At 39.4% G+C, this 12943-nt stretch overlaps 1 non-coding gene across 1 annotated transcript; it reads left to right on the top strand.

Moving 5' to 3' along the window:
• The first annotated feature begins 12048 nt into the window (after positions 1–12048).
• On the top strand, positions 12049–12155 carry LOC148548396 (small nucleolar RNA R71). Its single transcript, XR_015898668.1, has one exon. It is a non-coding gene; the product is annotated as a small nucleolar RNA R71 (small nucleolar RNA).
• Positions 12156–12943: the final 788 nt, after the last annotated feature.

Genomic DNA, 12943 nt, shown 5'->3' with positions numbered 1-12943 from the left:
CATTACGTCATCCCCGAAGATGGAAGAAGGTATCACATTATCTTCACACTCGAAGAAAGACTAACAAGACTATCCAATCTCAATCCAAATGTCCTAATCAACTCACTAATTGGATTAGCAAGAGATTAGAGTTAATAGAAACAATACTAGCTAACAACTCTAGATCGCCAACATGAGTTGGGTCTTAATGACTCAAGATCACCTAATTACTCCTTCCAAGCCAAGAATGCTCAAAGTCCACTCTAAAGCTTAACCAAGAATTTTGTCAAACACTTGGTGGGTACAAATGGAATGCATGGTAAAAGTGCAAAAACAATAAAATTTAACAACTACCAGTTGCAAGAAAAGTAAATCCACAACCTAAATCACCAATAAAAGAACATCAAACAATAAATTTCATTAAATGTAAATCCAATCCAACATGAGTTCATCATCACAAAAGAAATATAAAAGAGAAATTAACATGAAAGATAAGAGAATCAAGTAGTAGGCACAAGAAATCATAAAGGAAACAATATGAAAACATGAAGTTGGACCTAGATCTAAGATGCAAAATAGCCTAAGAACCCTAATTCTAGAGAGAAGATGGAGCTTCTCTCTCTAGAAACTAACCTACATGATGCTAAGTTACAAACAATTGCTCTCCCCTTTCCCAAGCTTGAATTCTGCATGAAATAGCATTAGAAATGAGTTGGATTGGGCCCAAAATGCTATACAAATCGCTGGCCACGATTTTACTTTAGTGAATCACGTGCTCCATCGGCGCTCACGCGTACAGTGCACATGCACATCCCTTAACGCAAAGCAACTATAGCAAATTTTATATCATTTTGAATCCCCAAATATTAGCTTTCCAACGCAACTGGAACCGCCTCATTTGGACCTCTGTAGCTCAAGTTATGGTCGATTGAGTGCGAAAAGGTCAGGCTTGACAGCTTTGCAGTTCTTTCATTTCTTCGTGAGTTCTCCCACTTTGCATGCTTTTCTCCTCACTTCTTCCATCCAATACTTGCCTTATGAACCTGAAATCACTCAACAAACACATCAAGGTATCGAATGGAATTAAAGTGAATTAAAATCACCAATTTAAGGGCCTAAAAAGCATGTTTTTACACTTAAGCACAATTCAAGGGAGAATTACAAATCCATACTATTTCATTGAATAAATGTGGGAAAAGGTGATAAAATCTCCCAAATTAAACACAAGATAAATCACAAAATTGGGGTTTATCAGGGTTCCGTGCAATTCCTGACCCAGATAGTGTTGAACTAAAGCTAGAGATTGTATTGCAGATTCCAATAGAGCATCTGAGCAACTTTGGATATGTGACATGAAATCCCATTGACTATGGGTGCATGAGATCTCTGTGGCACTAAGGCTAGAGTCAGAGAAGCAGCACTTTTTGATCCAGAAGATCTGCCTTGTCTGTGGCACCTTTTGTAGGATCATGAAGGGGAGTGGATTGCTTAGAGCTTCATCTTCTGCTACAGTGAGAAACCTAGAGATGGCTTGATGAGAGGACATGAGTCATCTCAACATGGTGGATTGCTACAGTATAGGAGGTTAACTTGATGAGAGGACATGAGTTAATCACTTACGGCTGCCATTGAAGGAATCAGAAGGTTATTAAAGTAGACAATAAGAAAAGTTAATCCGAAAAGACAAAGCATCTCCGAACCCTCAACCGTTCTCATACCATTGAATTCTTATCTATCTAGTAACATTCTATTTATCTGTTTTATATGTCTTTTATAACAAACTATAATTTCTATCCGCCTAACTAAGATTTGCAAGGTATCCACTGCTTGCTCAAACCAACAATCTCCGTGGGATCAACCCTCATTCACATGAGGTATTACTTGGACGACCCAGTATACTTGCTAGTCTATCTGTGTAAATTCTGCTGAGCCAGTTTCGCGCACCACTTCCTCACCAATGTCTTCTAGCTCTTCCCCATCACTTAAATCATATCTTGGAGGTTACGTAAGATCTATGTCAATATCCACTTCAAATTCCACGGGAGAAGGCTCAACAAGATCATCAAGGGGATTGATCAATGTCGACAAAAAATCACTAATGATCAAATCCACTTCTTGATCAATTTCCCTCAATTCTCCAACCACTTCCTCAGTACCAATGATCTCGACTTCCTCCTCTTGTTGCAATTCTTGCCTTAACTCCTTTTCTTCACCTTGAAGCTCCAAGTTCACTCCCTCACTATGCTCTTTGGTTGATCCTCCACATTCATTAATGGGAGTGCCTTAATTGCATAAGCTTAGGTGGGAGGCCATGCGGTTAGCGCCTCAGTCATGCTAGCCACCATGATTTCTACCTTCTTTGGCTCTTTTTACTCCTCTTCTTACCTTTGGATATAAGAGCTAATATCTCTTTGTTGTTCTTGCTAGAAGGTATGGAGAACTTCATCAAATAAAGGAGGTGGTGGAAGAGATGGTTCATTATTTTAGGGAAAGGTATTATAGTTGGAAGGTGCTTCATATTGGTGAAATTCTTGAGATGGTGTATATGGAATTGGTGGTTCTTGGGAGTAATGGTGTTAGAATGGTGGTGGCTCTAAGTATGGTTCACATGGTTGTTGGTATGGTGGGTAATGGAGGTGAATGGTGATGTGGGACTTGTGAGTAAGGTTGTTAAGAGCTATGCTGAGGGAAGGGGTCATATGCATATGGTGGTTGTGGTTGACAACCACAATGGGGGTCACCACATCCATTAGGTTGGTATGCTTTGGGAGTTGGATAATACCTATAAGAAACCGGCGGAGGTTGTTTCCAAGAAGGTTGTCCATATGCTTGAGGCTCCTCCCACCTTTGATTTCCAAATTCTTGATGCAAACCTCCATTAAAGCTTCCATTTTCTACAACATAGTTTGAACCAAACTCATAGCCAAAAGGGTGAGAATTCATAGTAGAAAAGGGAAAACAAAATCAAAAGCTAACAAGAGACAAAGAAAACTAACTCCTAAACCAAAACTAGCAAACAAATAAAAAGCAAACTATTCACAATATTCACATATATACAATAACTAATAGCAAGCACACATTGCAATTCCCCGGTAACAGCACCAAAAACTTGATGTAAGCGTTACCGTCGGCTTAGAATTTCTTCTCTATAAAAGAAATCACTTCGTTGCAAGTATAGTTCCAAACCGACAGATAACACTCAATCAGAGTTTAATTTTGGTTGTCACAAGTTCAACCCAATAAAAATAACTGAGAGTATTGCTCCCGGGTTCGTTCTCCCTAGGAATCACAATCGAGTGCTTAATTATTGGTTATGAGTTTCACAGGGTGGGTTGATAAAGAGGCAAGAAATTAAAAAGGCAAGAAAATTAAAGTAGACAATAAAGTAAATCAACAACTAAAGATAACATATACTAAAAAGAGGCATTCATGGCAAGGATTAAGAATCAAGGCTTTCTATCCTAGTCATTAATCATAACACAATAATTATCAAGAGTCAAGTCTATTACGTTATCTTCACATCAGAAGAAAATCAATAAGACTAGCTAATCTCAATCCATAAGTCCTAATCAACTTACTAATTGAATTAGCAAGAGATTAGAGTCAATGGAAACAATATTAACTAACAACTCTAGATCACCAACATAAGTTGGATATTAATGATCCAAGATCACCTAATTTCTCTTTCCAAGCCAAGAATACTCAAAATCTACTCTAAAATCCAACCAAGCATTTTGTCAAACACTTGGAAGGCATAAAAGAAAAGCATCATAAAAGTGCAATAATAATAAAATCTACAACTACCCAAAGCAAGAAAATAATAATGACAACTCAATTAAGAAACAATAAACAAAGAAACATCAAATTGCATTAAATCAAATTGAAATTAACAAGAGTGCATGAACATAAAAGTGGCATAAAAGAGAAATTAACAAGTAAAACTAAGAGAATTAAGGTAATAGAACAAGGAAAGGTAAAAGAAACTAGATGAAAACAAGAATTAAAGCTTGAATCTAAGAGAGTTCAACCTAAATCTACCTTAATTCTAGAGAGAAGAGGGAACTTCTCTCTCTAGAAAACTACCCTAAGACATGTTGCTAAGCTAATCTAATTGCTCCCTCCCCCCCCCCCCCTTATCCTTCTTGAATTCTGCACCAAATAGCTTTAGAAATGATTTGGACTTGGGCCTGGAAGGCTCAGAAATCACCCCCAGCATTTTCACTTTAATGAGGTCATGTGACCAACGTCACGCGTGCGCGTGGGTGACGCGTGCGCGTCGCTTGGCAAATTTTCTCCTCACGCATACGCATGGGTGACGCGTACGCGTGGCCTTGAGTTCAGCAAATCCTCATTTCTCCATGAATTCTCCACTTTGCATGCTTTTCTCTTCACTTCTTCCATCTAATCCTTGCCTTATAAGCCTGAAATCACTTAACAAACATATCAAGGCATCGAATGGAATTGAAGTGAATTAAAATTAGCAAATTAAAGGCCCAAAAAGCATGTTTTCACTCTTAAGCACAAATTAGGGAGAATTACAAAATCATGCTATTTCATTGAATAAATATGAGATAAGTTGATAAAATTCCCTAAATTCAACACAAGATAAACCACAAAATTGAGGTTTATCAGTCACTAAAAACAATAACCTTAGACCCAATTAAATAGGACATGAACTTATCAAAAGCATAAACTACAAGTAGTAATTCTTTTTCTGTAGTTGTGTAATTCTTTTATGTGTCATTTAATACACGGCTATCATAATAAATGACGTGCATAAGCTTGTCTTGTCTCTATCCCAAGACGACCCTATAGCATAATCACTAGCATCACACATCAACTCAAAACGCAAATTCCAGATGGGAGGAGCTATGATAGGACGAAGACAAGTCTAGCTTTCAGAGTTTCAAAGATTTCAAAAATAAAAGGATTGTCTGCAACCAAGAGGTTGCTCAAAGGCTTAGCAATCTTGGAAAAATCCTTTATAAATCTTCTATAAAATCCTGTATGTCCCAAGAAACTCCGAATCACCTTAACATTAGTGGGTGGTGGTAATTTTTCAATTACTTTCACCTTAGCTTTATCAACCTCAATTCCCTTACTTGAAATTCGGTGTCCAAGAATAATACCTTCAGTGACCATAAAATGATATTTTACCCAATTTAAATCAAGGTTTATTTCTTGGCACCATTTCAAGACTAAGGAAAGATGCTTAAGGCAATAATCTAAACAATTACCAAAAACAGAAAAATCATCCATAAATACCTCAATGAACTTTTCAACCATGTCAAAAAATATGGAAAGCATTGATGCGAGCAAATTCGTCGTTTAAGAATTCCTTCTCGGTAAAGGAGAAATAGCCTCGTTGCAAGTATAGGTCTCAACCAACAAGTAATGTTCGATCAAAGTTTACAATTTCTAATCTAAACCGAGATCGAGAGTAATTCAACCTCTCGTCGTTCTTCCTAGGATGCAATTGAAAGTGTTGCTCTTTCGGTTGTTAAGAGGACAAAGGGGTTTTGTAATCAAAGAACTAAAGATTAAAAGAACTTAAGAAATAAAAGAACTAAGGAATGAGCAAATTGGAAATTAATGCAAGTAAAGAGAAAACAAGATCAAAACTTAGTGAAAATGCTATAAATGCAAAAAGAGCCTTGACTTTGGCATGAGAGTCCAAAGAATCCTATCATCATCATAACCACAACTATGGTAATTATGATAAGTCAATCTCGCCTAGTCAACTGGTGCACGAAATTGTGATCATCAACAATGGCGCCAAAGACTTGGTACTCTCAAACGTGAATCACACTTTGTCACAATTCCGCACAACTAACTAGCAAGTGCACTGGGTCGATCCCACGGAGATTGTCGGCTTGAAGCAAGCTATGGTCATCTTGTAAATCTCAGTCAGGCGGATTCAAATGGTTATGGAGTTTAAGGTGATGAAAATAAACATAAAATAAAGATAGAGATACTTATGTAATTCATTGGTGGATTTCAGATAAGCATATGAAGATGCTTTATTCCCCTTGAACCTCTGCTTTCCTATTGCCTTCTTCCAATCATTCATACTCCTTTCCATGGCAAGCTTTATGTTGGGCATCACCGTTGTCAATGGTTACATCCCGTCCTCTCAGTGAAAATGGTCCTGATGTTCTGTCACAACATCGGCTAATCAGCTGTCGGTTCTCGATCATGTCAGAATAGGATCCATTGATCCTTTTGCGTCTATCACATGCCCCACAATCGCGAGTTTGAAGCTCGTCACAGTCATCCCTTCCCAGATCCTACTCGGAATACCACAGACAAGGTTTAAACTTTCTGCATCTCAGGAATGGCCGCTAATAATTCTAGCCTATACCACGAAGGTTCCAATCTTAGATTAGAAACCCAAGAGATGCGCATTCAAGTCATTGCTAGTAGAACAGAGGTGGTTGTCAGGCACATGTTCATAGGTGAGATTGATGATGAGTGTCACAGATCATCACATTTATCAAGTTGAAGAACGAATGAATATCTTGGAGAAGAAATAGACTTGAGTTGAATAGAAAAACAATAGTACTTGTATTAATTCATGAAGAACAGCAGAGCTCCACACCTTAATCTATGGTGTGTAGAAACTCCACCGTTGAGGATACATAAGAACAAGGTCCAGGCATGGCTGTGAGGCCAGCCCCCAAACGTGAAAAGGTCTATCAAAAGTATGAGTCAAAGATGAAAATACAATAGCAAAAGGTCCTATTTTTAGAGAACTAGTAGCCTATGGTTTACATAAATCAATAATTAATGCAGAAATCTTCTTCCGGGCCCACTTGATGTGTGCTTGGGCTGAGCATTGAAGCTTCCACGTGTAGAGACTTTTCTTGGAGTTAAACGCCAGCTTTTGTGCCAGTTTGGGTGTTTAACTCCAGCTTTTGTGCCAGTTTTGGAGTTAAACGCCAGAATTCTTGAGCTGACTTGGAATGCCTGTTTGGGTCATCAAATCTCGGACAAAGTATGAACTATTATATATTGCTAGAAAGCCCAGGATATCTACTTTCCAACGCAATTAAGAGCGCGCCAATTGGGCTTCTGTAGCTCCAAAAATTTTACTTTGAGTGCAGGGAGGTCAGAATCCAACAGCATTTGCAGTCCTTTTTCAGCCTCTGAATCAGATTTTTGCTCAGGTCCCTCAATTTCAGCCAGAAAATACCTGAAATCACAGAAAAACACACAAACTCATAGTAAAGTCCAGAAATATAATTTTTAAATAAAAACTAATAAAAACATAATAAAAACTAATTAAAATATACTAAAAACAATGCCAGAAAGCGTATAAATTATCCGCTCATCACAACACCAAACTTAAATTGTTGCTTGTCCCCAAGCAACTGAAAATCAAATAGGATAAAAAGAAGAGAATATACAATGAATTCCAAAAACATCTATGAAGATCAGTATTAATTAGATGAGCGGGGCTTTTAGCTTTTTGCTTCTGAACAGTTTTGGCATCTCACTTTATCCTTTGAAGTTCAGAATGATTGGCATCTATAGGAACTCAGCATCCAGATAGTGTTATTGATTCTCCTAGTTAAGTATGTTGATTCTTGAACACAGCTACTTTATGAGTCTTGGCCGTGGCCCTAAGCACTTTGTTTTCCAGTATTACCACCGGATACATAAATGCCACAGACACATAACTGGGTGAACCTTTTTAGATTGTGACTCAGCTTTGCTAGAGTCCCCAATTAGAGGGGTCCAGGGTTCTTAAGCACACTCTTCTTTTTGCTTTGGACCTCGACTTTAACCGCTCAGTCTCAAGTTTTCACTTGACACCTTCACGCCACAAGCACATGGTTAGGGACAGCTTGGTTTAGCCGCTTAGGCCAGGACTTTATTCCTGTGGGCCCTCCTATCCACTGATGCTCAAAGCCTTGGATCCTTTTTATCACCCTTGCTTTTTGGTTTAATAGGGTATTGGCTTTTTCTGCTTGCGTTTTTCTCTCTTTTTTTTTTTTGCAAGCTTTTCACTGCTTTTTCTTGCTTCAAGAATCAATTTTATGATTTTTTATATCATCAGATAACATTTCTCTTTTTCCTTTCATTCTTTCAAGAGCCAACAATTTTAACATTCATAAACAATCAAATTCAAAAATATGCACTGTTCAAGCATTCATTCAGAAAGACAATAGTATTGCTGCCACATCAAAATAATTAAACTGTTTTAAAATTTGAATTTCATGCACTTCTTTTTCTTTTTCAATTAAAAATATTTTTCATTTAAGAAAGGTGATGGATTCATTTTCATAGCTTTAAGGCATAGACACTAATGATCATGTAATAAAGACACAAACATAGATAAACAATAAGCACAATTTTCGAAAAACAGAAAATAAAGAACAAGGAAATTAAAGAACGGGTCCACCTTAGTGATGGCGGCTTGTTCTTCCTCTTGAAGATCTTATGGAGTGCTTGAGCTCCTCAATGTCTCTTCCTTGCCTTTGTTGCTCCTCTCTCATGGTTCTTTGATCTTCTCTAATTTCATGGAGGAGGATGGAATGCTCTTGGTGCTCCACCCATAATTGTCCCATGTTGGAACTTAATTCTCCTAGGAAGGTGTTGATTTGCTCCCAATAGTTTTGTGGAGGAAGATGCATCCCTTGAGGCATCTTAGGGATTTCATGATGAGGAATTTCCTCATGCTCTTGATGAGGTTCTCTTGTTTTCTCCATCCTTTTCTTAGTGATGGATTTGTCCTCATCAATGAGAATGTCTCCCTCTATGTCAATTCCAACCGAATTGCAAAGGTGACAAATGAGATGAGGGAAGGCTAACCTTGCCAAAGGAGAGGACTTGTCCGCCACCTTGTAGAGTTCTTGGGATATAACCTCATGAACTTCCACTTCCTCTCCAATCATGATGCTATGTATCATGATAGCCCGGTCTATAGTAGCTTCGGACCGGTTGCTAGTGGGAATGATTGAGCGTTGGATGAACTCCAACCATCCCCTAGCCACGGGCTTGAGGTCATGCCTTCTTAGTTGAACCGGCTTCCCTCTTGAATCTCTCTTCCATTGAGCACCCTCTTCACATATGTCCATGAGGACTTGGTCCAACCTTTGATCAAAGTTGACCTTTCTTGTGTATGGGTGTGCATCTCCTTGCATCATAGGCAAGTTGAATGCCAACCTTACATTTTCCGGACTAAAATGTAAGTAATTCCCTCGAACCATTGTAAGCCAATTCTTAGGGTCCGGGTTCACACTTTGATCATGGTTCTTGGTGATCCATGCATTGGCATAGAACTCTTGAACCATTAAGATTCCGACTTGTTGAATGGGGTTGGTGAGAACTTCCTAACCTCTTCTTCGGATCTCATGTCGGATCTCTGGATACTCATTCTTTTTGAGTTTGAAAGGGACCTCGGGGATCACCTTCTTCTTGGCCACAACTTCATAGAAGTGGTCTTGATAAACCCTTGAGAGGAATCTCTCCATCTCCCATGACTCGGAGGTGGAAGCTTTTGCCTTCCCTTTCCTCTTTCTAGAGGTTTCTCCAGCCTTTGGTGCCATAAAAGGTTATGGAAAAACAAAAAGCTTTAGCTTTTACACACCAAACTTAGAAGGTTGCTCGTCCTCGAGCAAAAGAAGAAAGAGTAGAAGAAGAAGAAATAGAGGAGATGGAGTGGGCTTTGTGTTTCGGCCAAGGGGGAGAAGTGGTGTTTAGGTTGTGTGAAAATGAAGGAGTAAAAATGGGTTTATATAGGGGTGAGAGGGGTGTGTATGGTTCGGCTATAGAGGGTGGGTTTGGGAGGGAAAGTGGTTTGAATTTGAATAGTGAGGTAGGTGGGGTTTTATGAAGGATGGATGTGAGTGGTGAAGAGAGTGGTGGGATTTGATAGGTGAGGGTTTTTGAGGAAGAGGTATTGAGGTGATTGGTGAATGGGTGAAGAAGAGAGAGAGTGGTGGGGTAGGTGGGGATCCTGTGGGGTCCACAGATCCTGAGGTGTCAAGGATATCTCATCCCTGCACCAAGTGGCGTGTAAAACGCCCCTTTCTGCCAATCCTGGCGTTAAACGCCAGGCTGCTGCCCATTTCTGGTGTTTAACACCAGCTTCTTGCCCATTCCTAGTGTTAAACGCCAGTCTGGTGCCCTTTACTGGCGTTTAAATGCCAGTAACTATCTCCTCTAGGGTGTTCTGTTTTTCATTCTGTTTTTTACTTTGTTTTTGCTTTTTCAATTAATTTTGTGACTTCACATGATCATCAACCTACTGAAAACATAAAATAACAATAGAAAATAGAAATTTAACATAGATAAGTAAAAATTGGGTTGCCTCCCAACAAGCGCTTCTTTAATGTCAATAGCTTGACAGTGGCTCTCATGGAGCCTCACAGATGTTCAGAGCAATGTTGGAACCTCCCAACGCCAAACTTAGAGTTTGAATGTGGGAGTTCAACACCAAACTTAAAGTTTGGTTGTGGCCTCCCAACACCAAACTTAGAGTTTGACTGTGGGGGCTCTGTTTGACTCTGTATTGAGAGAAGCTCTTCATGCTTCCTCTCCATGGTGACAGAGGGATATCCTTGAGCTTTAAACACAAGGGAGTTTTCATCCACTTGAATGATCAATTCTCCTCTGTCAACATCAATCACAGCTTTTACTGTGGCTAGGAAGGGTCTGCCAAGCATGATGGATTCATCCATACACTTCCCAGTCTCTAAGATTATGAAATCAGCAGGGATGTAATGGTCTTCAACCTTTACCAAGACATCCTCTACAAGTCCATAAGCCTGTTTCTTTGAATTGTCTGCCATCTCCAGTGAGATTCTTGCAGCTTGTACCTCAATGATCTCTAGCTTCTCCATTACAGAGAGAAGCATAAGGTTTATGCTTGACCCTAGGTCACACAGAGCCTTCTCAAAGGTCATGGTACCTATGGTACAAGGGATTGAGAACTTTCTAGGGTCCTGTCTCTTTTGAGGTAATCTCTGCCTAGTCAAGTCATCCAGTTCTTTGATGAGCAATGGAGGTTCATTCTCCCAAGTCTCATTACCAAATAACTTGGCATTTAGCTTCATGATTGCTCCAAGGTACTTAGCAACTTGCTCTTCAGTGACATCTTCATCCTCTTCAGAGGAAGAATACTCATCAGAGCTTATAAATGGCAGAAGTAAATTCAATAGAATCTCTATGGTCTCTGTGTGAGCCTCAGATTCCCATGGTTCCTCATTAGGGAACTCCATGGAGGTCAGTGGGCGTCCATTGAGGTCTTCCTCAGTGGGAATCACTGCCTCTTCCTCCTCTCCATGTTCGGCCATGTGAGATGTGCTTATGGCCTTGCACTCTCTTTTTGGATTCTCTTCTGTATTACTTGGGAGAGTGTTAGGAGGGAGTTCAGTAATTTTCTTACTCAGCTGACCCAATTGTGCCTCTAAATTTCTAATGGAGGACCTTTTTTCAGTCATGAAACTTTGAGTGGTTTTGATTAGACCAGAGACAATGGTTGTTAAGTCAGAGGGGTTTTGCTTAGAATTCTCTGTCTGTTGCTGAGAAGATGATGGAAAAGGCTTGCTATTGCTAAACCTGTTTCTTCCACCATTGTTGTTGTTGAAACCTTGTTGAGGTCTCTGTTGATCCTTCCATGAGAGATTTGGATGATTTCTCCATGAAGGATTATAGGTGTTTCCATAGGATTCTCCCATGTAATTCACCTCTTCCATTGTTGGGTTCTCAGGATCATAAGCTTCTTCTTCAGAGGAAGCTTCCTTAGTACTGCCTGTTGCTGCTTGCATTTCAGACAGACTCTGAGAAATTATATTGACTTGTTGGGTCAATATTTTATTCTGAGCCAATATGGCATTCAGAGTATCAATCTCAAGAACTCCCTTCTTCTGAGTTGTCCCATTATTCACAGGATTCCTTTCAGAGGTGTACATGAATTGGTTATTTGCAACAGTTTCAATGAGTTCTTGAGCTTCTGCAGGCGTCTTCTTCAGATGAAGAGATCCTCCAGCAGAGCTATCCAATGACATCTTGGATAGTTCAGACAGACCATCATAGAAGATTCCTATGATGCTCCATTCTGAAAGCATGTCATAAGGGCACCTTCTGATCAATTGCTTGTATCTCTCCCAAGCTTCATAGAGGGACTCACCGTCCTTCTGTCTAAAGGTTTAGACTTCCACTCTAATCTTACTCAATTTTTGAGGTGGAAAGAACTTTGCCAAGAAGACATTGACTAGCTTTTCCCAAGAGTTCAGGTTTTCCTTAGGTTGTGAATCCAACCATGTTCTAGCTCTGTCTCTTACAGCAAAAGGAAAGAGCATAAGTCTGTAGACTTCAGGGTCAACCCCATTGGTCTTGACAGTGTCACAGATTTGCAAGAACTCAACTAAGAACCGATGAGGATCTTCCAATGGAAGTCCATGAAACTTGCAATTCTGTTGCATTAGAGAAACTAATTGAGGCTTAAGCTCAAAGTTGTTTGCTCCAATGGCAGGGATAGATATGCTTCTCCCATAGAAATCAGAAGTAGGTGCAGTAAAGTCACCAAGCACCTTCCTTGCATTGTTGGCATTGTTGTTGTTTTCGGCTGCCATGGTTTTTTCTTCTTTGAAGAGATCTGTTAGGCCCTCTAAAGAGAATTGTTCTTTAGCTTCTCTTAGCTTTCTCTTCAAGGTCCTTTCAGGTTCAGGATCAGCTTGAGCAAGTATGCCTTTATCTTTGTTCCTGCTCATATGAAAGAGAAGAGAACAAGAAAGTAGGGAATCCTCTATGTCACAGTATAGAGATTTCTTGAGGTGTCAGAGGAAAAGAAGAATAGAAGGAGGAGGTAGATGGAGGAGAATTTGAACACATAAAGAAGGAGGGAGTTCGAATTGTACCTTGAGGAGGGGTCTTAGTCCCTTAAATAGAAGGATGTGAGAAGAGGGGAAGAATTTTTGAAAATTAATTAAAAGATTTTAAAAAGAAATTTGAAAAT

This window comes from Arachis ipaensis, chromosome B8 (genome assembly GCF_059453495.1).
Source record: "Arachis ipaensis isolate K30076 ecotype BB chromosome B8, ASM5945349v1, whole genome shotgun sequence".
Lineage (NCBI taxonomy): Eukaryota > Viridiplantae > Streptophyta > Magnoliopsida > Fabales > Fabaceae > Arachis > Arachis ipaensis.
This window is presented reverse-complemented; position numbering and strand designations above follow the sequence as displayed.